The sequence below is a fragment of the Dama dama genome, chromosome 12 (genome assembly GCF_033118175.1).
Source record: "Dama dama isolate Ldn47 chromosome 12, ASM3311817v1, whole genome shotgun sequence".
In the NCBI taxonomy this organism is placed as follows: Eukaryota; Metazoa; Chordata; class Mammalia; order Artiodactyla; family Cervidae; genus Dama; species Dama dama.
Window position 1 is genome coordinate 20,609,496 of NC_083692.1, and position 25,618 is coordinate 20,635,113.

The 25,618-nt window shown below is 39.0% G+C and overlaps 1 protein-coding gene across 13 annotated transcripts in view; it reads right to left on the minus strand.

Moving 5' to 3' along the window:
* SIPA1L1 (signal induced proliferation associated 1 like 1) overlaps window positions 1-25,618 on the minus strand; it is a 370,378-nt gene that overhangs the window by 143,264 nt on the left and 201,496 nt on the right. For 5 of the 13 annotated variants that reach the window (XM_061156764.1, XM_061156757.1, XM_061156759.1 and 2 more), the window contains one exon: window positions 4,025-4,113. The exons of the other annotated variants lie outside the window; for them this stretch is intronic. The gene's annotated coding sequence lies outside the window, so the exon portion shown is untranslated. The remainder of the gene's footprint in view (window positions 1-4,024; window positions 4,114-25,618) is intronic. 13 annotated transcript variants of the gene reach the window in all.

The following is a 25,618-nucleotide window of genomic DNA, read 5'->3' on the forward strand; positions in this document are numbered from 1 at the left end:
TATTAAGAGAGCAGACTATATCCATGAAGGAGGTGAGTGTTTTTAAAAAAGCAGTTTGTACATTAATATTCATTTAAAATCCATTAGAAAGTTACTCATCAATCCTGCAAACTGTGATCTAGTACTGATAATCTAATTACCAAACAGGATCTGGGGAAGCGGGATATGAGAAATGGACAGGGAGCAGAGAGACAACCAATAAATGTCTACTATGCAGGAAGAAAGGCTTGTCAACTTTCCCCAAATTATGTTTCAAATCCTTCAAGTTAGTAATTCATAAGAAAGGGTTCTATAATTAAATAAGGAAGGTACACACTATCACCTGCATCAGGATTTGATAATACATGTTAGTATATTAAGGCTACATGAAATATACAGATTTTTTTAAAAAAAAACCAACACTTAACTATTAAACTAAGATATTTCTTAACTGATTTGACCATGGACTTATTTTTTTAAGAATATTTTTATATTGTGCTTCCTATTGAGTGTAACTGAGGAGAAATGGGCCCAGTTTCAGAAGAACTCAGGATACAAACAAAATGGTTTACACGTTATAAATTTAGTTTTTTTTTTAGTTACGTATAGGTATATAAACAAGCCAAAGGAAGTTCACCAAGGGAATTATAATACTTGCTGTAGACAGATTATAAATAATTCCTTTTTAAAGTATTTAACTATATGATTTATTTTCTAAAATGAGCATGCATAACTTTTATAATTAGAAGAAAAAGTTTACAAGAAAAAAAGCAACTCATTCTGTTACTAAAAACAATAAACTATCTGAGAATGTTGCATGATGAACACACACTTGAATACTAATTATTAAATACAGCCCCATGTAAAACCTCAAACCATTCAAATCACCAAACAAGTCAAAATGCAACAGATGTCAAGTCCTTACAATAAGATGATCTTGTGCTAAATCCTCTGATTAAAATGGAATCAAAGAGGGCTACATAAAATAGAAAGTACTGAAGATTATAAGATTTAGCAGTATTTACAGGATTTGAATAATTACTCCATACAGATGATTAATGCAATTGCATGCATTTCCTCATCTTTTTTTTTTTATATTTAATGCTGCTTTCTTTATATTTAGTATTGACACAAAAGCCCCCTCCTAACCAAAAGTCTCCATCTCACCCTTTCACAAGGTTGCAGTACCTGGGAAATCAGGTGAGGCTGCCTAAACAAAGCACAGACTGAGTCGTCATCACTCGTTGCCCTTTCCTGGAACACATCTACTTTCCTACCTACACGAGTGAAGTGAAAGTGCTCAGTCATGTCCGACTCTTTGCAACCCCATGGACTATACAGCCCATGGAATTCTCCAGGCCAGAATACCGGAGTGGGTAGCCTTTCCCTACTTCATGCTTCTCAGCTTTTGACCTTACAACCCTCCTCCTGCAGACATCCAGGCTAAACTGGAAGAAGGTCACCATTCGGGCTGCAGACCAACACTCTGGAGAGTATTATCATATTGTCCTGAGCTATCCATGGCTCGAGGAAACTGTATATTTAACCCGGAAAGGAAGAATCTAGTAGTACTGACTTCCTCTGAGGGCAGGAGGGAAAGAGATGGTCTAAACTGCATTAAGTCAGATTTAAACTAGATAAGCCATGAAAATTGCCTCTGATCCACATATGCCGAACCACAGTTGAGAACCTGCATCACTAAGGACAGCTTTTCAGGCTGCCAACATGGGCTATGGGAGCACCAGCTATTTGGTGTTCTACACTAAGCCAGTCACTCTCAAAAGAGAAAGCAAAGCGGGAACATTTCCACCCTCAAGTCCCTATGATCTAACTGGAAGAGGACCGGAAGGTTCAGCAAGACAGAATGTCACAATTGGCTTTGTCAAAGACATCAATGTTTTCTCACTTGAGTATTTAAAATCCAAAAAGAATGTAAGAAAGTGCACTTGAGACACAGAAAAAGAATAGAAAGTCACATCAGTAAGAACAGGGGGATGTGTGTGTGCTCAGTCGTGTCCAACTCTTTGTGACCCCATGGACTGTAGCCCTGCAGTCTCCTCTGTCCATGGAATTTTCCAAGCAAGCATACTGGAATAGATTGCCATTTCCTACTCCAGGGGAATCCTCCCAACACAGGGATCAAACCCACGTCTCTTGCGTCTCCTGCACTGGCAGGCAGATTCTTTACCATTAAGAACAATGGGTAAACAGAAAGTTCCTTCTAAGCACAACCCTAATACCCTAATCATTGTTAATCACAGTATCACCAGTAACCATGTTTCACTTAGCAGATTTTAAAATATCACAACCAAGGACACAAAGCTTAAAAGGAAAAAATTAAAACATAAAATCACTCCACCTTGCCTTAGTGTTTCCTTAAATACAGTTGCTGGTGGGTTATTCGTCTGCTTCACTCTACACTCATGTCTGAGCATAAACTCTCTCCCCATGGTGCTCAGAGAGCATGGGACTCTGCCATCCTGTCCACTCCGTGACCCGTGTGCATCCCCTGAGTCCTCATAAGCCCCCTGGGAGGCGAGCATCTCCCTTTCAGTGAGGGAAAGCACACTGACATGAAAACGTGGAGGGCTCTCTCTCTAATAAATACAGAGCTGGCAGTTAGAGGCATTACAGCAGAAAAACCACTCTGAAAACACATTTTAAAAGAAAAAAGGCCTCCATTTATAGCCTGAGTATTACTTCTGAAGCCCAATCCAGACACGAATCTCAACACCCAGTGGGGAAAAAATGCTGCAGTGGTCAGGTCACTTGCCTTCCATGCACCTTCAAAGGTCCCTCAATGGCAACCCCATTACTGTCTGGATTGGGCCTGGAGCTCAGAAGTAAGCAGCACCCACTCCCCGCTTCCTTCTTTCTCTAAGAGCAGGGAACAGGTCTGCCCTCCACAAACCGGCACCTTTTTATAAAGCTCTACAGCGGCTGAACCTGAATCGAGGGTGTCCCTCTTGACCTTACATTCAGCATCTAGAATTGTGAGTCATGAGAATGAATAGCTTGTCTGATCCTTTCATTTTCCACACAAGGCGTCTCAGGGCCAGAAACTGTTAAGTCCACCACAGTGAAACAGCTGGGACAGAGCCCACATGTGAAGTCAGGTTTCCTCGTGCCCTGACGCCTGCCCTGTTTGCTATACTGGGCTGTCCTTCCAGAACATGCTTTTTCAATAATCTCCTGCCACCAGCTGTAACTACAGTCTGAGCATCCATCTGTACCAGCTACTGTGCGCTAACTACCTGGTTTACGCCCCACATCCATCTGCAGACAGGTGTCATCCACCACCATCCAGGGCTGTTCAGAGACTGGGTCACTGCTGGGTCTGACCCCTAATCCCTGCTCCCTTATTGAAATGCCTCTCCTGCTATTAATACTACTCTCTGCAATTAACTCTACACATGGTTGGGCTTTTTCTCCTCAAGTGGATATTAGGTTCTGGAGGACAGAGAGCCATCCAATCCTTATCTCCAAAGCACCTAAGCTCAGTATCCTTGAAATGGAATTTTTTTGCAACAAAAGCCACAAGCTCCCAGCTAAGATGAACTAGAAATTAGTTGGTACATTAACAGAATTTATATTGTAATCTAAAATGTAATTATGGTTATCTCATAAATACTGTGTTGAGGGAGACAAAAAATAAAAAAAACCTCCACATCACTGAAATTTAATAAAGATTTCAGTTTCATCATTCTCTCTTAAGATTAGCCTTCACACAGCAGTAGTGAATGAAAACTAACAGCGGTTTGACCTGTGTCCTTTCAATCCACTCCTCATAGAAGTGCATGAAAAATAACCATTAAAATGAGCAAATCTCTTAAAAGAACTGAATCAGTTAGAATGAGATAAGGCACAATCACATGAAATACTGATGCACAATAGAATTTGGTATTAATAATCATAGCAAATAAATTAATTCACAGGAAAACAGAACGAGGGTGGTTAACACAGCATACATGGGAAAGACAACAGAAACCAGAGATTACAATCTGTCATCAAATTAATGATGGTCAAACTAATTTTTCTGTTTTACCCTCAATTAATTCTTCTTCCATTCAGAAGTCTCCTCTTTGCTGCCCCCTCTTTTCAAAGTTGCTCTTTTTTAATAAATGAATACGCTTCCTGTTTAAAAAAAAAAAAAAAGAACTGAAATGGTGCTGAAAAAGTGAAAAATACGCCTTCCTTCAAGACATCCCAATCCCAACCCCAAAGGCAGCCACTCCTAACAGTTTATGAATTCTTCCAGACTCTGTGTGGGGGTTGGGTGCATACACAATAAGACAAGCATTGAACCAGAAGAGGGGAGGAGGGAAGTAGCCCAGGGAACAGCTCATAGCTGAAGAGACTTAACTCCAGTACTTGTTCAATGTGACAGAACCAGATAACAAGGGTCAAAGAATCTACTGACGTTCAGGAGAGGCAGAGGACCTCCCTTGCCAACCTGACATAAAGTACTGTCTGAAACCCTTCACAGCTGACACATTTTCAATCTTTTACGTACTTATCCTGGTTCTGAAAATAGGAGCCCTATACAAATGTTTCTGGCTACTAGTCAACAAAAATTAAGGCAAGAGCGAATGAAATAACTTTAATTCAATGCACACCACAATCCTCCAAGTTTTATCTTAACTGTGTAAATTTTTTTACTAATTACATAAAAATTTTAGTAATGTTTTAGTAATTATGTACACACACAAATATAAACACACTTTATATATAAAACATTCAAATAATATTATTTTTACTTCTGCCTCCAAACTTAAAAACCCCTGATTTCTAAATGAGGGTTTACTCACAAACTTATTAACTTTATCACTTAAACGTTCATTTACAAACTAGAAAAAAAAAAAAGCTCAGTAAAATGCAAACTGACCAAATGTTCAAAGATAAACCTTGTGGCAGAAGTCTTTTTTTGTTTCTTGGCCACCCTTTTTCATTTTTGTGGCAAAGTGAAATATAATCCCCTAGCTCGACACGATAAATTTAATCTGAAAATGTAGTCCTGTGTGTCTGCATGATCATACTTTAAAATGTGATCACTTTGCCTACGCAGGACTGTTTCTAAAGTGCATGCAGGCAAGCCCAACACTTACACTCTCTTGCTCAAAACCTCACAATAACTTCCCTCTGCTCTCAAGGCAAAAGGAAAACTTTCCAAACGCATGATGGAACTTCCTGGTTAACAGTACAGCCTCTCTGCACTCTGTGAACCTGCAGCTCCAGTAAAAGGGTAAGAGAACCCGTTGCAAGTATCTGAACACACCTTGAATGCCTTCAGGAGAAACCAAGTGGTAACTTCTGCTGAAACACAGCTGGACACAATTTCTTTTCTTTCTTTTCTTGGGCTTACCCGTCCCTCTGGGTCCTGTTTAACTCTTTCTCCTCCATCAAGGTTGGCGGTTGCAACCTCCAACCTCAAGGTTGCATCTGGGTATCATCTCTTCCAGGAAGTTGTCCACACTCTGCCCCATCCCCTGACATGTTACCCTTTTTTTTTTTTTTTTAAACAGTATCCCTTGAGAGGACTGCAGGTAATTTATGGATGACTAGAAATCAAGAGAGGGATCCTCTACTTTAATGAAGTTATGATTTCACTCTGCACTCACCTTTCTAATACCAGCTCTGTTGGCAAAAAAAAAAAAAAATCGAAGGACTTTCAGTTTGAAGTTTTTTGACAAAACAACTGATTTTGAAGGATTTTTTGGACAAAACTATCATAAAAGCAGGCTTAAAAGAAAGAATATGTTGGAGTAAAACAAAAAAAAATCACTTAACAGAGCACAATTACATGAAAAGAGCCTAACTAGTGTTATAACAATCATGGGTTATAATAAGCAACAAAAGACCTATAAATCAAAACAACACTGCATCATTTGATACCTATTAGAAAAAATTCTAGGAACATCCTCCCACTGTTATTGAAGCTACAGTTAAGAGATCTCCTTGTGTTGCGAGAAACAATGCAAAGTGGTAGAACCCTTTCAGGAAAAGAAAAACCGGTGGGTAAACCAGAGAACAGTCCTATTGCTGGGTTCTGTAACGTCTCTTTTAACACCTGCAAATGGATTTGCTGCTCAGCATCTTAAGAGATATTCCTCTGCTGTACTCAGGACTCCTCCTCACACTCACACCAGCCTCTCTTTGTTTCTTCCACAAGCCCCAGGTAGTTCCCATTCCTGGGAGCTATGAGGACCCACTCTTCCTCTTACAGTCCCCAACACTCCCCCCATACCCTTGGTCCCCAAAGGACATCCTGCTTTTTCTTTTGAAGTTTCCTGATACAACACCCCCTAAGTCACAAGTCTCTCAAGCCAGGACTGCACTTTATTTAACTTTATGTATCTAAGCCTTTAATAGAGGCTTAAAGATACAGGAAAACAAGTGGTACAGCAAAAACCACAAAGTGATTTTTACCGTCTGTAAGAAGGAAAACCAGTGGTACTAAGATACTACCATGCTATTTATTATTTTTTTTCACTTACATTTTTATCAAAGTAATACACATACTAGTTATAGGCAAACAGAACTTCAGGCATTTAAGGTAAAAACAACAACTAAACAGTAGTCTTCACATCATCTTCTTTACACCTAAGAGCAATCACTTTCAATTCATAGCACTACTTCCTCCAGTATCTCCACGCTCCTAAATAACAGACTTAGGCACTATTTCTTGATTTATCAACATTAGATATTCTCTGTTGAAGTTCTGTTTTGGAAAATGAGAAATAAACACGCTTCCACAAAGTGTGCTTCCCCTTCCCTTGCTCTGTATTATGTAAACATGCATGTATAGATGTATATGTGTTTATGTGTGCATCACAGCTATATCACACATATACGTCAGGATTTACTTTACTACAGCTATATTTGCTCAATTGCTTACTTTGTTTTTCCTGGAGTTAATACTGGCTTTTTTTTTTTTTTTTTTTTCATTTGCTTAGTTTCTATATACCTACCCTTAATTCTTTTGAAACTCAACAAGAAAAAGAAAAATCACACCATCCCCCAAAACACAAAAACAAACAAAAACCCCCTTCTTCTCATAACCATTTCTCACGTGGTCAAAAGCCACAAGTGCCCTAGCGATTCCACTTCTCTTTCCTGGAGACCTCCCTCCTAGAGCTCTCCATCTTCACACTCCATTCCAGCCCTGCTGATCTCCAGAAACACATCATCACCATCATTATCCTGACAGTTCCTTCTCACCTCTCTTGGGGTGAATTCCATGCTTCCCAGATCTCATTACCTTCTTCATTCTTGGTCTACTCGCTCATTTTGATGGACCCCTACCCTCACTCAGCAACTGCCTAAGAAGTACTTAAGTGTTAGAAGTTTTGTGTCCTGGCATGTCCAGCCTTAATCTGACTGGTGGTTTGGTCAGTCAGTCAGTTCAGTTGCTCAGTCGTGTCCGACTCTTTGCAACCCCATGAACCACAGCACACCAGGCCTCCCTGTCTATCACCAACTCCCAGAGTCCAGCCAAACCCATGTCCACTGAGTCGGTGATGCCATCCAACCATCTCATCCTCTGTTGTCCCCTTCTCCTCCTGCCCCCAATCCTTCCCAGTATCAGGATCTTTTCCAATGAGACAGCTCTTCGCATCAGGTGCCCAAAGTACTGGAGTTTCAGCTTCAACATCAGTCCTTCCAATGAACACGCAGGACTGATTTCCTTTAGGATAGACTGGTTGGATCTCCTTGCAGCCCAAGGGACTCTCAAGAGTCTTCTCCAACACCACAGTTCAAAAGCATCAATTCTTCGGCGCTCAGCTTTCTTTATAGTCCAACTCTCACATCCATACATGACCACTGGAAAAACCATAGCCTTGGTGGTTTGGTAGTCATGTACAGATCTGAGAGTTGGACCATAAAGAAGACTGAGTGCTGAGGAATTGATGCTTTCAAGCTGTGGTGCTGGAGAAGACTCTTGAGAGTCCCTTGGACTGCAAGGAGTTCAAACCAGTCAATCCTAGAGGAAATCAACACTGAATATTCATTGGAAGGACTGATGCTGAAGCTCCAATACTCTGGCCACCTGATATGAAGCGCTGACTCACCAGAAAAGACCCTGATGCTAGGAAAGACTGAAGGCAGGAGAAGTGGGTGACAGAGGATGAGCTAGTTGGATGGCCTCACCAACTCAACAGACATGAGTCTTGAGCAAACTCCAGGAGATGGTGAAGAACAGGGAAGCCTGGCATGGGGTTGCAAAGAGTCAGACACAACTTATTGACTTAGCAACAACAAAATTCTAGACAGTAAAATGTTTACCATTAGAATTTTTAAGGTATTATTTCATTATCTTCTACCTTCAACTGATGGAATTGAAAGGTTCAATGATATTCCGATTCCTGATCTTTTACACAATTTCTTTTCCAGTAATTTTTTTGGATCATCCTTTTAAAACTGCAGTGGCCTTTGTAAAGCAAGTCTTTTTATAGCCCTTGTATTGGATATCCAATAGGCCTTTTCAGTATTAAAACACACCTCTTTCAGTTAAGCAAAATGCCATTTCATTATTTGATTTCTGATCATTTTTTTTCTTCCCTTTTTGCTTTCATTTTGTAAATGTTCTACTTACAGGCTACTTTACTTTCTCAACAGTTTATCTTTTCTCTCACATTCTGCGCCCATTTCTTTTTCATTTAGGTACTTTGGTAAGTTTTGAACTTCATTTTCCAACCAGACTATTTAATTTTTCATACTGATTCTTGGACTCAAATTTGAAAAAATCTTGTGTCCTCTGTTTCCTCTGTTAAAAAAAAAATCTGTTGTTTAATGACTATGACGCATTGCCTTACCTCTGCTAACGTTAGACTAATTTTAAAGTGTTCTTTTCATATTCATTGTTTTTATTTTCCCAATTTCCTTTTCTTCTGTTTGTTGTGAGCTCGGTCCTCACAGGGAAGGCTTTGTCTCCTATCTGCTATCACTGGCTATCCTTTTATATTTAATATCTGTGTGGGGGCAGGGCCTGGTGACTACTAAGTAGACTTTCCTGGAGTGGACTGGATGGGGACCCAGTTGGTTTACCTGGTGAAACTGGACATAGGGGGAACTATAATTATCACTGCCTAGCATCTGAGTAATCTTTTCCTATATCCAGGGAAATTCCTTGCCTTATGCAGAGTCTGCCTTCCACAACAGAAGCTCAGAAGTGCCATAACTTAACCAGTCATTCTTATAGACAGGGTGCAGACATAAACCTGCCTCTCGGCCAATGAGATGTGTATACCCTGGACTCTGAATTGAAAGGCAGTGTCTGCAGAGAGCAAGGAGGCTGTGAATCCACTTACATGAAAGCTGGTGGTGTCAGTGGCAGCCACGATGCATTGGCACCCTCATTAAAGTGCTGGTGGTGATGACGCAAAGCTGGACATGCCGTTCTCGGGGGCAGCGCCACTCTGCTTTCTAGAGGGATCTGAGCGTCATCTTGGCCACTTGGCTTCCCTTGTGCTTACCCATTTCCCAAACCTAGTTATACAGCCTTCCAAGTGATTCAGCAAGTTACTAAATACTATTTCCAAAAATTCCTTTCCTACTGAAATCAGACAGACGGTTTTCCCCCTATACTGGGGGGACCCAAAAATGCCACTACTTAGAAGTCATTTTTAGAATGTGTTTCACTCTCTCTACAGAAGAATGGTTCCATCTCCCGCCTGGCTTCCAGCATTCTGGGAACCAAGCTCAGCCAAAAACGTTTCAAATAATTTCTCCCTGTTTCCAAAGCCTTTACAATTATAACAGCTTATGGAAGGGACCTGACTACATACCTACAACCAGCTCCACCTCCAAGTGCAATCTTACCAGCTACTTGGAGCCTCCAACTCTGGGACTGTAAAGGGTTCAATTTTTCTAGAATTCCTCTGGAAAGGTCTTCACATGCAGCTCTCTCCATGTTACTCAGTTTCAATACATGTATCTCTCTCTGCTGACCAAAACTACGTTGATAATGCTAATCGGCTCCTATTTCTGCTGCTCACATTTGACTTTGCATGTTTGTATCTTTTTCTATTCTTTTAGGAACATTGGCAGAGGGTTTGGGAAATATTTCATAATTGAAAGTTTCCAGTTCAGACTAATAGCATTGCAGCCCCCATTTAAATACATGCTGCAGTTAGATTCTTCCTCTCCCAAAGGGGAATGAGTATTGCTCATCCGGATTTAACAAATGTTAAGATTCTGCCAAATTTGCTTCATCGCACAAAGAAGTAAGATGTTCTATAAATGTAGCTAAAATATCAACTTTCAATCCCATTCTCTCAGCCTCTCCAGGGAAACTTCTCTCCAAAAGATGTGAGGCACTCTTCCCTCAAGTATTTGTATATTTATGAAATCTAAGCAGACAATATCATTGGGAACACATCCTTTCACAACTTTTGATTTTTTTAAACAAAATAGTCTTCCAGATGTATTCATCATAGTGCTATAAAAGATATCGATCCTTCATAACAACTTTCGTATGCTTTACATTCTGTGTACATACTTGGGTTTGTTGACTGAAATCTAGGTTACTTTCAGATTCTTGCTATTACAAAGGCCATTCCTTTCACATCTTCTTTGTGAACATACGTTAAAGGCTCTCTAGAGAACTCTAGAATGGGAACTGCTGAAACCTTAAGTTGTAGTGGTTTTTCAACATTATTGGATACTATCAAACTACTCTCCAAAGTGGTTGTAACAATTTTACAATCCAACAGTCACACATAAAACAACATTTGCTGCCACATTTTCGCCTTTAAATTATCAGTATGATCACATACAGGGTCATCGCGTTGCTCCTCTTCCACTGGCATTTCCCTGATCACTATTAGGAATTTAAATTCACGTTGGACGGCTTCCCTGGTGGCTCAGTGGTAAAGAATACGCCTGTTGGTGCAGGAGACACAGGTTTGCTCCCCAGCCTGGGAAAATCCCACATGCCCAACTGTTGAGCCTGTGCTCTGGAGCCCGGGAGCTGCAATGGCTGAGTCCACGTGCCTTGAGCGCTGAGGCCCGTGGGCCCTAGAGCCTCTGCAATGGGAGAAGCTGCCACAATGAGAAGCCTGCACGCTGTGACTGGACAATGGCCCCAGCTCTGCACAACGAAAGGAAAGCCCGCAACGCAACAAAGACCCAGCACAGCCATAAATAAATAAATACAATCTAAATAAAGAAATCCATATTGGTCTCACCTATTTATGTTTTGCCCATTTTTCTACCAGATCTCTGACTGTTAGTGATTTGTAGGTTTTCATTATATACTATCCTTGAGTAGGAAATGGCAAAACCCACTCCAGTACTCTTGCCTGGGAAATCCCATGGACGGAGGAGCCTGACGGGCTATATAGTCCATGGGGTCGCAAAGAGTCAGACATACTAGGCGCACACACACATGCATGCACACGTTACATACTATGGATATTAATCCTTCATGAGACATACATGTCTGAAAGCATTCTCATTCTAAAGCTTGCCTTTTACCTTTGTTTAAGGTATACTTTCTTGTGTGTGTGCACGCACGTTCAATTGCTCAGTCACGTCTGACTCTTTGCGACTCTATGGACTATAGCCCGCCAGGTTCCCCTGTCCATGGGATTCTCCAGGCAAGAATGCTGGAGTGGGTTGCCATTTCTTACTCCAGTGGATCTTCCTGACTCAGGGATGGAACCCATGTCACCTATATCTCCCTTACATTGGCAAGTGGATTCTTTACCACTTACCCACCTGGGAAGCCATACTTTCTTACAAATGCATTTAAATTTTTTAACATGAAGGTCTCTCTTTTTTAAAGAGTTATTTACTTTTAACTGGAAGATAATTGCTTTACAGTACTGTGTTGGTTTCTGCCATACATCAACATGAATCAGCCATAGGTAAACATATGTACCTCCCCTCTTGAAGCTTCCTCCCACCTCCTGTCCCATCCTACCCATCTAGGTTGTCACAGAACACTGGTTTTGAGCTCCCTGCATCATTCAGCAAATTCCCACTGGTTATCCAATTTTAATATGGTAATGTGTATGTTTCAATGCTACTCTTTCAATTCATCCCACCTTCTCCAGCCCCCACTGTGTCCACAAGTCTGTCTTCTATGTCTGTCTCCATTGCTGCCTTGCAAAGAGGTTCATCAGTACCAGAAAGATCTCTTTATAAAGTCTCTTTTCTGTTTGAATGGTCCATTCTCCATCTGTACGCCAGTTCACTACCAATTCAAACATTAGCATTATAATAAATCCTACTGACCCCATTAATTCTACTCCTTCAATTAATTTTAGAATCATTCTGTCATGTTTCACAGCAAACTCTCTTGGTTTCGCTGCTTTGTTCTATTTTGAACTGCATCAAATTCATAAAGTAATTTAGAGAACTTTAAATTCTTTATAATATTGAGTCTTCTCATTCAGTAACATATATAGTGCCTCTTTATTTAGATCTTCTTTAAAATCTACTAATCCAGAAAGTCATTGCATATCTTTTGTTACATTTATTTGAGGTACATTTTAATATTTCATTATTCTGACTAGGATCATTCATGTAATCACTTTATCTAATATATTGTTACTAATGTATTAAAAAGTCATTGATTTTTAAAATTAATTTCATATCCAGTAATCTTACTGAACCCTTATTAGCATTAATATAAGTTCAATGATTCTAATTTTTTTAGTTACACAATCATATCATTGGCAAAATAACATTTCCCTTTTTTTTTGCCTTATTGAGTTGGCTACTAGTTAATATGCTTAATTTTAAGATGTAACAAGTTTACTTTTGTAAGGCTATATTCTACTTTGCAAAAGGATAAGGACTTTGGAAAAATAAAAATAGTTGCTTTTTTGGAAGGATGGTTTTTCCCCTTTATAAACATGTTACATAGTAATTTTCAATAACACACATACGATTTTGGAAGTAATATGCAAGAAAATATATACAGTCTATAATTTTTATTAAAAGTAGTGACAGATTAGTTAGAAAGTCATGAAAATATGCCAGAATATTTAAAGGAGGAATAAATCTTACCATACGTGGTAATCTACTTGGGCAATGATGGCTCAGCAGTAAAGAATCTGCCTGCCAAGCAGGAAGACTTGGGTTCGATCCCTGGGCTGGGAAGATTTCCTGGAGAAGGAAATGGCAACCCACTCCAGTATTCTTGCCTGGGAAATCCCATGGACAAGGGAGCTTTGCGGGCTACAGTCCATGGGGTCACAAAAGAGTTGGATACAACTTAGCGACTAAACAACAACCCCAAGGGCTCTACCCACCCCCCAGTCCATCATATTCACTAAAATAAATGGCAAGAAGTCTCTTTGGAGTGTTCTTATACTCCCTAGGGCATGATTTTAGTAGGAAAAAATGAGATGGATTTTATTTTCAAGAGTATTTTTAAAATGCTGTTAATTTGGATTTGGTTACGAAATAAATGAATGATGGAACCTTCAGAAAAACCATAAGGCAGGCCTACCCACTGTCTCCCCAAAACCGTATTCAGGGATCTTTCTAACTAAGAGCACACAAAGAAAATGACTTCAGAAAGTCTCCTTTAAGACTAGGTCTTCAATATCTAGTGAATTAATAAGAGAACAGACAAAAATAACATCCTGATCCAACTGAGAAAGTTGTGTGATACAACTGAAATGAAAACTGAGAAATAAAATGAAAGCAAAACTGTCAGAGAAATAAAAATGAAAGACAGTAGGGTTACTGTGAAAGTGAAAGACGCCAGGATAAAAATGAACATTTTTAAATACTCCAAAAGAGAAAATACGAACAAGTAGCAAAGAATCAATGTTCTCCAAGAAAGAGTCCTTTTTTCCACATTCTGTTCAACAACTTTCCATTTTTGCAAATTTGCTAAAAATCTAAAACACTCTTTCTAAATACTGAGAGATAGAGGGCATGACGAGGGGATGAAAGGAAAACAACAAAAATGGTGCCTTTAACTGAAGAACTAAAGCATAGAAAAGTAGGGATAAAAACCTGTGAAAGTTAACTAGTCCTTATTTTAGAGTTCAATGACTACATTGAGTGGAGAAAGCGGGGAGGAAGAGGACAGGGAAACTAAAGACAAGAATTGATGACAACAAGGAAGGGGAAGAAATACTGCTCATATTTCTACACAGAGTATGTGTTGGAACAAAGCAGGCCTCTGTATTTTTAAAAAAAGGACTCATAAAAATTAAATCATTTATTCACACGAAACCACAGAAAAGTGAGTCTGGAGTATAGAAAAGAAAAAAGTGCAAATACACTGTAAATTATAAAGAAAATAGTATTATGGAAGAAGAAAGGAAGAAAAGAGTACATAGACAGCAATATTTATTGAGCACTGACTGTATGTCAGAGACTGAAAATCACGGTGCATTGTAAGAAGAAAGGAACCAGAAACATACAGAGTGCAGCAAAATTCCAGAAGACAAGTACCTAAGATTCGCTGTGGAGTTAGGGAAGGCTTCACAAAGGAAACAGTTGAGCTGAACCTGGAAGGTAAAATAGGATGGAACTGGATGCAGAGCTTGGAAAGAGTAGTTGAGTGAAAAAGGAGCATGTGCCACTGCAGAGAGGAATGAATGAAAACACACAGCACTGGGCTTTCCCGGTGGCTCAGCAGTAGAGAATACGCCTGCCAATGCAGGAGACACGGATTCGATCCTTGGTCTGAGAAGATCCCACATGCCGCGGGCCAGCTGAGCCTGAGTGCCACAACTACAGAGCCCACGTGCTACAACTACTGACGTCTGCACACCCGGGAGTCTGTGCCCCGCAACAAGAGAAGCCACTGCAATGAGCAACCAGTGCACCGCCACAAGAGGTAACCCCCACCGGGCTGCAATCTAAGAAAGCCTGTGTGTGGCAACAACGATCCTGTGCGGCCAAAAAAATAAATATTTTTTAAAATTCGAAAAAAAACCCCGACCCATTGCACTATGAAGCATACAGAATCGTAATAATGGGATTAAGAAATGTGGTTCCAAGGTCATGAGAAACAGTTTAATCCCGCAGTTATACTCCGAATCATATAAAGATACAAAAGGAAACAAATCATGACTAATATGTCAGAAAGAGCTGATGATAATTCTTAAGGAGTCATAGCTTTAAAACCATCACACAGGTTCTCAGATTTTGAAAAAGGAAAACTTTAGTAATATATGCACAAAAGCAAAAGCAAATTACATCACTTTACTGAAAGAACATCATTTGGTAATACAACAAAAAACCCCAGAATCTAACATGTTATTCTGAAGATGCATACATCAAAAGAAGACAGAAAAAAATGTAAAGGAGATATTAACAAAAAACTATTTTTAAAAACCCAGAAGAAGCAATATTATTGGGTATCATGATTAACAGAAAAAACATCAAGCTAGGTGGTGTGGGAAAAGAAATATCTATAGGGAATTCCCTACAGATACGGAAATATCTGTAGGAGGTCCAGTGGTTAAGATTCCAGGCTTTCACCGCCAATGGTGTGGGTTGAATCCCTGGTTGAAAGTGAAAGTGTTAGTTGCTCAGTGGAATCTGACTCTTTGCAACCCCGTAAATTACAGCCCGCCAGGCTCCTCTGTTCATGGAATTCTCCAGGCAAGAATACTGGAGTGTGTAGTCATTCCCTTCTCCAGGGGATCTTCCTGACCCAGGGATCAAACCAGGGTCTCCTGCATTAGGGAACTAAGATTTCACAAGTCACGCAGCAAAGCCAGAAAGAAAGACAGAAATATTTGTAATACAATGACATTTTATATCATGTACTAACAAATGGGGCTTCCCTGGTGGCTCAGTGGTAAACAATCTGCCTGTCAAGGTAGGAGACACAGGTTCGATCCCTGGTCCGGGAAGATCCCACATCCTGCAAAGCAACTAAGCTCATGCATGACAACTACTGAACCTGTACCCTAGAGCCTGGAGCCTCAGCTACTCAGCCCATGTGATGCAACAACTGAAGCCCGTGCACCTAGCCCGTGCGCCAAGAAAAGAGAAGATACCGCAATGAGACGCCCGCGCACTGCAATGAAGAGTAGTCCTGGCTCACCTCAACCAGAGAAGGCAGGAGCAGAGACCCAGACCAAGAGGTAAATAAGCAACATTTTTTTAAAAAAGTAACACTCAGTTTATATAAAAAAAGTACTAACACATGAAATCAAGGCAAACACTAAGATATAGGAGAAATCAGCTGAAAATAATCACATCTAATTATTAGTTAGACAAATATTAATAGCACATCTACTCCATACCAGGTATTATTCTTCACACCCAAGCTCTGAATAAAAGTAACAAAATTCTCTGCCTTTCTTGAAGTTACATTCTAGGGACAAAGACTGACAGCAAACAAACAAATTTACTTATGTTTGACATGCTGAAAAGTGCTATAGAGAATAACGAAGCAGGAAAGGGAAAAACGCTGGGAGTCTCAGTTTTAAAAATATCTGGGAAGATATGAATTAAGAAGTCAACATTCCTGCCCTAACAGGATGAGGAAAAGGAGGAAGGCAGTCACACAATGTCATACAGACCCAGTGCACACACAGAGTAATGACAGAAGAAAACAAAGGATGAAATACAACAAGTAAAATATAAATTAAACAAATAAAATATACTGACCTCTATACCCTAAAAATGGGATCAACTGGCCAGTCAATTTTCTATGGTATGTATACAAAAACTGAGCAAATATGAAGGTTTTTTATTTAAAAAACCAAAACTGTATTTTATAACACATAGTCTATATTCTTGGACCATAGTTTAAATTTTAGGAGTGTTCAATAAAAACAAAACAACTACATCTAAGAGCATACTGAAACAAAACATATTGAAATCATGTACAATGCTGAAAATTGAAAAGCAAAATTTCTAACCTGTTGAGTTAAGCCAAAATCATGAACTGAGATAAATGTATAGTTTTTAGTATAATCTATAAACTGAGAAATCAACTCAAAAGCTCAGAAAAGTACAGGCAAATGTTAATAAAGAAAAAAGTAAATTTTAATAAATTACAAACATACTATTAATAATAAAATAAGTAAAGGTATCTCAAACACTATTCTTTGATAAAGACAGTAAAATCTTTATATCCCCAGAAATCATACTGGCAGATGTGAGGAAAAAATTGGACATTAAATATATACATCAGTGAATATTTTAAAAAATCTGAAAATGAAAGATAAACAAGGACATAGATGATTTCCTATTAAAAACACAATAGCCTAAGCAGAATAAAAAATAGCTAATGAAGAAACAAAAAAATTATCAATAAAATACATCCCAAATACAGGAGACACAGGGATTGCTGGTAATTCTAATTTGAAGAAATTTTAATTTCTTAATTAAATTAATAAATTATGTGTTCCACTTGCATATGAAAAAATAAGCAAAATAAACAAAACATGAAGTAAAAACCAGCTGGTTATCTAACCCAATTAAGTACTGTTAGTCACTGAGTCGTATCCAACTCTTTCCAACCCCATGGACTATAGCCCAACAGGGATTTCCCAGGCAAGCATACTGGAGCAGGTTGCCATTTCCTTCTCCTTCTTCCCAACCCAGGGATCGAACAAAGGTCTCCTGCACTGCAAGCAGATTCTTTGCCTCTGAGCCACCAGGAAAGCTCAACTAACCCAATTACCCCTAAGTTGAACAGTGTTTCACTCTCAGCATTCTTTAAAGAAAACTTAACTATTATAACTTACTTACTGAGAAATTACTATTTCTCAAGTACTATAATAACAACATATTTTATCAACATACACAAGCGAAATTTTGGGCGGTACAACTAAATCTGTTAGTATTCCACATAAATAACTGAAACAAGAACAAACATATAAGATTACTAAACAGACACAAAGCAGGCATTTAAAATTCTATACAAATTTCTGTAAGAATAGTTTCTGGTTTTGGTACATGTTTTAAAGAATCAAAAAGGAAATCAATTGACTATTAAAGATTAGATAATTCTCTACAACTTAAAATGACACAAATATTAGGGGAAAAATTAAGACAAAGAACAATTATTTTTCTGATATCATGGACATGATAGCTGTTATATCGATTCTTATATCCCCAGGGTCTAGTACATTATCAGGCACACAAAGAAAGAAATAAAGTCACTCAGTCATGTCTGACTCTTTGCAACCCCATGGGCTGTAGCCCACCAGGCTCCTCTGTCCGTGGGATTCTTCAGGCAAGAATACTGGAGTGGGTTGCCAGGCCCTCCTCCAGGGGATCTTCCCAACCCAGGGATTAAACCCAGATCTCCCACATTGCAGGCAGGTTCCTTACCATCTGAGCCACCAGGGAAGCCCAAGAATACTGGAGTGGGTAGCCTATCCCTTCTCCAGGGGAACTTTCTGATCTAGAAAATGAACTGGAGTCTCCTACATTGCAGATGGATTCTTTGTCAGGTGAGCTGAACACTATTCATCAGGGATAAAGTATATAATTACTTACATAAAGAGCTTGCACAAAATTGTTCAAAAAATGTTAATAAACTTTTTTGTGAAGTGAAAACTATGGCTAACAAATGTTAGTGAAAATTTATCATTTTACAATGTACAAAAGGTATTTTCTTATTTAGAAAAGTAACTGGAAAAAAACAGGAAGTGCTGGCTCATAAGAGAAAGAAAATATGATAGAAAATTTTACCTCACTATCATAAAAAAAGAAATACCAATTCTTCACTACAATGCCACGGGGATACAACTAGCTAACTGCTTCAAGCCATTAAAATATGGGGGTTCTACAGACTTACGAACACAGCTGAGCGGGGAGAAGGAGAGGGTGGGAGGGGCAGAGAGAGTAACATGGAAACATACATTACCATAGATAAAATAAATAGCCAAAGGGAATTTGCTTTATGACCCAAGGAACTCAAACTGGGGCTCGGTAACAACCCAGAGGGGTGAGATGGGGAGATAGGAGGGGACACGGGTAAAGCTATGGCTGATTCATGTTGACATTTGGTAGAAACCAATGCAATACCATGGGGCTTCTCTAGTAGCTCAGACGGTAAAGCATCTGCCCACAATGCGGGAGACCTGTGCTTGACCCCTGGGTTGGGAAGATCCCCTGGAAAAGGAAATGGCAACCCACTCCAGTACCCTTGTCTGGAAAATCCCATGAACGGAGGAGCCTGGTAGGCTACAGCTCATGGGGTTGCAAAGAGTTGGACACAACTGAGTGACTTCACTTCAATGCAATACTGTAAAGCAATTATCCTTCAACTAAAAATAAATAAATTTAAAAAATAAAAAATGTGAGAATTCTTTTAAAAAAATGACAATAAAATTAACACATACAAATAAAGGTGTAAATTACAGCATTTTTAATAGAAACATAAAATGGAAGTAAACCAAATGTATAACTGGAAAATGGTTAAGCAAATTAAGACATCAAAGCAATTTTTCAAAATAGCATACAACTACGTGGGAAACATTTTATAATATAATGTCAAGCTTCAGATGATCTTATTTACAAATCAGAAATAGAGACACACACATAGAGATGTATAGACGCCTGGGCTTTCCAGGTGGCTTGGTGGGTAAAGAATCCACATGAAGTGTAGGAGACGCAGGTTCAGTCCCTGGATCAGGAAGATCCCCTGGAGGAGGGCATGGCAACCCACTCCAGCATTCTTGCCTGGAGAACCCCATGGACAGAGGAGCCTGGAGGGCTACAGTCCATGGGGCTGCACAGAGACGGACATGACTGAGCAACTGGGCATGCACACAGACATACACCAAGGCGGGCAGTGGAGGGTGGGATGAATGGGAGGCTGGGACTGACATGTATACACTACAGATACTAGGTATAAAATAGACAACTAACGGGAACCTACTGTATAGCACAGGGAACTCTACTCAAAGCTCTGTGGTGACCTAAATAGGAAGGAAATACGAAACAGAGGGGATATATACACACATAGCTGATTCACTCTGCGGTATAGTAGAAACTAACACGACACTGTAGAGCAACTATACTCCAATAAAAGCTTTAAAAGAAATTTTTTTTAAATAAAATAAAAAAGAATCTATCTATATACATGATCATTGTCCATGCATTTTGAAGAAGAAACACCTTCAAGGTGATTTACTCATAAATAAAACAAAATTAATCTTTTAGATGGCTACTGAAAAGAAATCCAAAAGTAAAAGTTATTCAATAAAACTCCAAAATTCAATTTTGGAGTATTATGACTAAGCTCCCAATTTTCTCATCATAATATTAAGGAAGACACTAGTCATTCACAAACAAGATGGACACTGACTAAATAAGAATATTTGAAATACATTGTTGAAAAAAGTCTAATATATTACAGGAAATTTGAGGGCCTGAGGAAACTGACAATGCATAGGGCTTCTAAATTCACCTGGTACCTACTGCGTTCATTCCAGCAGCTGTGGTAGACACTAGCCATTGTCTACCCCATATTCATCCCTCCCAGTTCTTCCCAAACTGGAGAGTCTCAATTTGTTCAGGTAGTCATGGAGCACCCCGGCAGGGATCCTCTCCACTACCCCAAGGGAGAAATCAGGAATTCTCCCCAGCAGTTGAGGACTCACATGGCCTTGGCCAGTGACTGGCCAAGTTTTGATTTTGACTAATCTAGTTTTGACTAATGAGAAGGAAGCAGATGTCTGTAACATGCAACTTCTCAGGTAACTTTAGCTCTCTTGATAAAAAGTAAAAGACTGGGTTAGCAAGCCCTTAGGCCTGCCAGCTTCTGCTTCCTGCTCCTTCCTCCTGGAGTAAAGGAGGCCTGGAAGAGCAATGGTACATTACACTGCCGAGGCCAGCTTGAGGGAAGGTACTAAGGCAGTGAAGGGCAGAGATCCAGGTCCCCTGTGGCATCCTTGAGCCTTACATGTATCAGCCCTGCAGTGTTGACTTCTGGGGCTGTTTCTTTCCATCTGCTTGTCACTAGACTAGATTTCTAATGTCTGTGGCTGACATTCCTAGCATAGCAAATAAATCTGACTAGGCAAACATGATTTTTGTTTATTATTTTTGGCTGTGCCGGGTCTTTGTTGCTGTGTGGGCTTTTCTCTAGTTGCGGCAAGCGGGGGGTCTTCTCTAGTTGCAGTGTAGGGGCGTCTCCTGTTGGGAAGTACAGGCTCTAGGGCGTGCAGGCGTCAGTAGTTACAGTGTGTGGGCTCAGTAGTCGGGGTTCCTGAACTCCAGAGCACAGGCTCAATAGTCGTGGTGCACAGGCTTATTTGGTCCATGGTTTGTGGAACCCTCCCAAATCAGGGATCAAACCTGTGTCTCCTGCATTGGCATGAGGGTTCTTTACCACTGAGTCAGCAGGGAAGCCCCAGTTAACGCAACTGTTATTCACAAATTCTTGCTATTTAACTTTTTATCAAAAGTAGACAACATTTTCATCAAAGATATTTAAACAAGAGGTTGTAGAAAGAATAAAGTGTTGAAGAAACAAATGAATAAATAGTAGATGACAAGATGTTTAAGATGCATCTCTAAATTTAGTTCCTACAGAAATCAGAGTCCACTAAAAATTATTTTAATATCTTCACATGAAGAATAAATTTTGGGTGTTAAAGAAGAACTCTCATTCTTTCAGCCTATATTTTCATGAGTATTCAAGGAAAAATTCTCCACATCAAATCTGGCTCAGGAAAATGAAGTGAATCTTCACACAAAAAACAAATTTACAAGTTTTACATAGTTTTCCCACTTCAATGGGAGTTGGTGTCTCATTTTCTCAACATGTAAGAAACTTGCTTTTGGAAATTTCAAAATTTAATTTTACATTTGGTAGGGGGAAAATGCAGAAAACTCTTTTTTAAAGACATATCAGATTCAAAGTACTCTAGAGATGAATCAGCAGCTAGGTCCAAATTCTTTGGTTAAAAAAAAAAAAAAACAAAGAAAATTTTCTCTTTATTACTCTATATTTACCTGTCAGGTAAACTAAGCTCACAATATTTTACATTGATATTTCTGTAAGATCACTACTGCCCTAAATTATAAAACCTTGAATTTTTTTGATCCTCTAACACAATCTTGGTATGAAATTTTTCATGGGGGAGTCCTTTGCCACTGAGGGGGAGGACTATAAACAGTGACTATTATTAAGAAAAACTATAAAAAAATTTTTTGTTATACTGTGACTCTCTACAAAAAGTAAAGCTGCAGTTAAGATTAAATAGAAAATGAAAATATTTATGTCTGCTGCTAGTTTGCATACATACAAAATGCTTTAGGGACTTCCTTGGCAGGCTAGAGGTTAAGACTTTGCCTTCAAATTCAGGAGGTGCAGGTTCAATCCCTGGCTGGGGAACTAAAATCCTATATGTCTCACAGCCAGGAAAACAGAACATAAAAAACAACAGGACCAATATTGTAACAAATTCAATAAAGACTTTTAAAATGTGGACTCTGGTCCACATCCAAAAAAAAAAAAAAAATCTCCCCAAAAAATGATTCAGAAAATTCAGAGAGGTGACTTAGCTTATTTAAATCTACAAACGAAACCTTCATAAGCAAATCACCTCCAAGTATGTGCAAGCTACTTCCAAGGCATCCATGGCTTTCACCAGCCATCCACATCACTTCTGATTACAGCCGGTTAAATGAAAACATGGGGAGTGGTTCACTGAGGCTCCTGACTGACTTCTACCTCCAAACATGTTGGAGCTCCCCACATGCCTGCTTGGGCAGTTTTCTGCAGTCCCGTAATAATATAGTGCTCATAATGTCTCCAGAAAATGACAAAAAAGGTAAAAATCGGGTTCATCTTTAGAAAAGCAAAGCTCTCTATATGGTTATAAGAACAGTGAGTATCTAGGACAATGCCTGGTACAGTGTGGGCACTCAAGCAAAAGTACTGCTTTTTCCTCTCTTTCTCAGACTATGCCCTGATACTCACTCAACAAACATCTGTTACTCAACAAATAATTGACAGACTGTTCTACATGTTGAAGTTACTGCCCTAAAAATGTTTGCATTTAGTGAGAGAGAAAATGGACAAATATGATGTAAAAGCAACATACAGTACCCAGGCTTTGAATTCAATGAAATATTTTTAAACCTATTCCACCTGGAATGCCATCAAGAATATTAGTTCTAAAAGTGGGGTTTTGGTTTAAAAATCATGTAAGACAATTTATTTACATGTCACAAACCAATACTTTTAAGAACTACCTATGATACAGTGTAGCAGTATTCCTTTTCCAGCAAGTTGGAAGTATTTTCCTTTCAACTGAGTTACATATTTTAAAATAACAACTTGTACAAATTAGAAAACTGGTAGTTATCATCATAAAATAAGCCAGAAATAATATTTTACATTCTTTTTGGCAGTCAATTCTAGCCTAACATTACAATCCATAGTATTTCTAGCATGGAAAAGTGAGGTAGCTTTCTTTATATCTGTTACAACCTAGAAAAAGTCGATTTTCATTTCTGGGCCTCTTAAAACACAGTATGACCTTGACTAAGAGTCAATTATGACTTTGGTTTAATTTAACTTTCCTTTGTTCACTTCCGTCCTTTATATTCATACTTTCACAAGGACCCAAGATTAACAGAACCATAGTCCTATGAGTCACACAGGTCCACCAGTACCGAGTGTCAGAGCAAAGTCAGAAGAATAAATAGCGTAAGCAGCCCCTCCATGCAGAGAAGTACAAAACCATAACCTGTAGCAGCCACCTTTGGCAGCAATGCCCTGCTGGCTCGTCAGTAATAAGACTTTCTTTCTTACGGAATTAATGAATGCAAAGAACTTAGCCAAAAAGTTAATCAAATGTCAAGAGGAAAATATGATACATAAAGGAGAAAGACTTTCCATGTGTAAAAGCAATGAAGAAATTATAAAAGAGAAAGCTGATAAATTTGCTTACATGAAAGTTTAAAATATCTATATATTAAAAGTCAAACCAAAAACTACTAAGAAAACTACAACAGAGGTTTAATGCACTGAATATACATAATACTCTATAAAATACTGAATTTACAGAGTCACTGTCAATCAAGATGAAACACTAAGACTCCAAAAAAAAGTGGGAAAATAAGTATTAATAGACAATTCATGAAAGAAAGCAAATAAATATTTGGCTAAACATTTGAAAGAAGTTTCTATTCAAAAAATAAATACAAATGAAAAGTGGGGTTTTCTGGGGGTAAGATGCTGTTTTTTTCTTTTTTACAAAATGTACTCTTTGGCTACTGGGAGGAGAGAAAACAAGTTATTGGGGAAAAAAAAAACACAACTTTTAGGAATATGTATCAAGAGACTCTAAAATGTTTACATACCTTTACCCAGCTATTTTACTCCTGAAATGTCTAAAGGAAATATTCCAAAAGACAAAATTGTATGCAGAAGGTGTTCATCACAGCATTATTTACAATGAAAAAGAACTGTAAACTACCTAAACATCCCTATACCATATAAATGGGCGAATTTAACTCAGATGACCATTATATCTACTACTGTGGGCAGGAATCCCTTAGAAGAAATGGAGTAGCCATCATAGTCAGCAAGAGGGTCCGAATTGCAGTACTTTGATGCAATCTCAAAAACGACAGAATGATCTCTGTTCGTTCTCAAGGCAAACCATTCAATATCATAGTAATTCAAGTCTATACCCTGACCAGTAATGCCAAAGAAGCTGAAGTTGAACAGTTCTATGAAGACCTACAAGACCTTCTAGAACTAACACCCAAAAAAGATGTCCTTTTCATTATAGGGGACTGGAATGCAAAAGTAGGAAGTCAAGAAACACCTGGAGTAACAGGCAAATCTGGCCTTGGAGTACAGAATGAAGCAGGGCAAAGGCTTATGGAGTTCTGTTCTGCCAAGAGAATGCACTGGTCATAGCAAATACCCTCTTCCAACAACATAAGAGAAGACTCTACACATGGACATCACCAGATGGTCGACACTGAAATCAGATTGATTATATACTTTGCAGTCAAAGATGGAGAAGCTCTATACAGTCAGCAAAAACAACACCCGGAGCTCACTGTGGCTCAGATCACGAGCTCCTTATTGCCAAGTTCAGACTTAAATTGAAGAAAGTGGAGAAAACCACTAGACCATTCAGGTATGACCTAAGTCAAATCTCTTATGACTATATAGTGGAAGTGAAAAAGATTTAAGGGACTAGATCTGATAGAGTGCCTGATGAACTATGGACGGAGGTTCGTGACATTGTACAGGAGACAGGAATCAAGACCATCCCCAAGAAAAAGAAATGCAAAAAAGCAAAATGACTGTCTGAGGAAGCCTTACAAATAGCTGTGAAAAGACGGGAAGCGAAAAGCAAAGGAGAAAAGGAAAGATATTCCCATTTGAATGCAGAGTTCGAAAGAATAGCAAGGAGAGATAAGAAAGCCTTCCTCAGTGATCAGTGCAAAGAAATAGAGGAAAACAACAGAATGGGAAAGACTAGAGAAAATTAGGGATACCAAGGGAACATTTCATGCAAAGATGGGCTCAATAAAGGACAGAAATGGTACGGACCTAACAGAAGCAGAAGATATTAAGAAGAGGTGGCAAGAATACACAGAAGAACTGTACAAAAAAGATCTTCACGACCCAGATAATCATGATGGTGTGATCACTCACCTAGAGCCAGACGTCCTGGAATGTGAAGTCAAGTGGGCCTTAGGAAGCATCACTACGAACAAA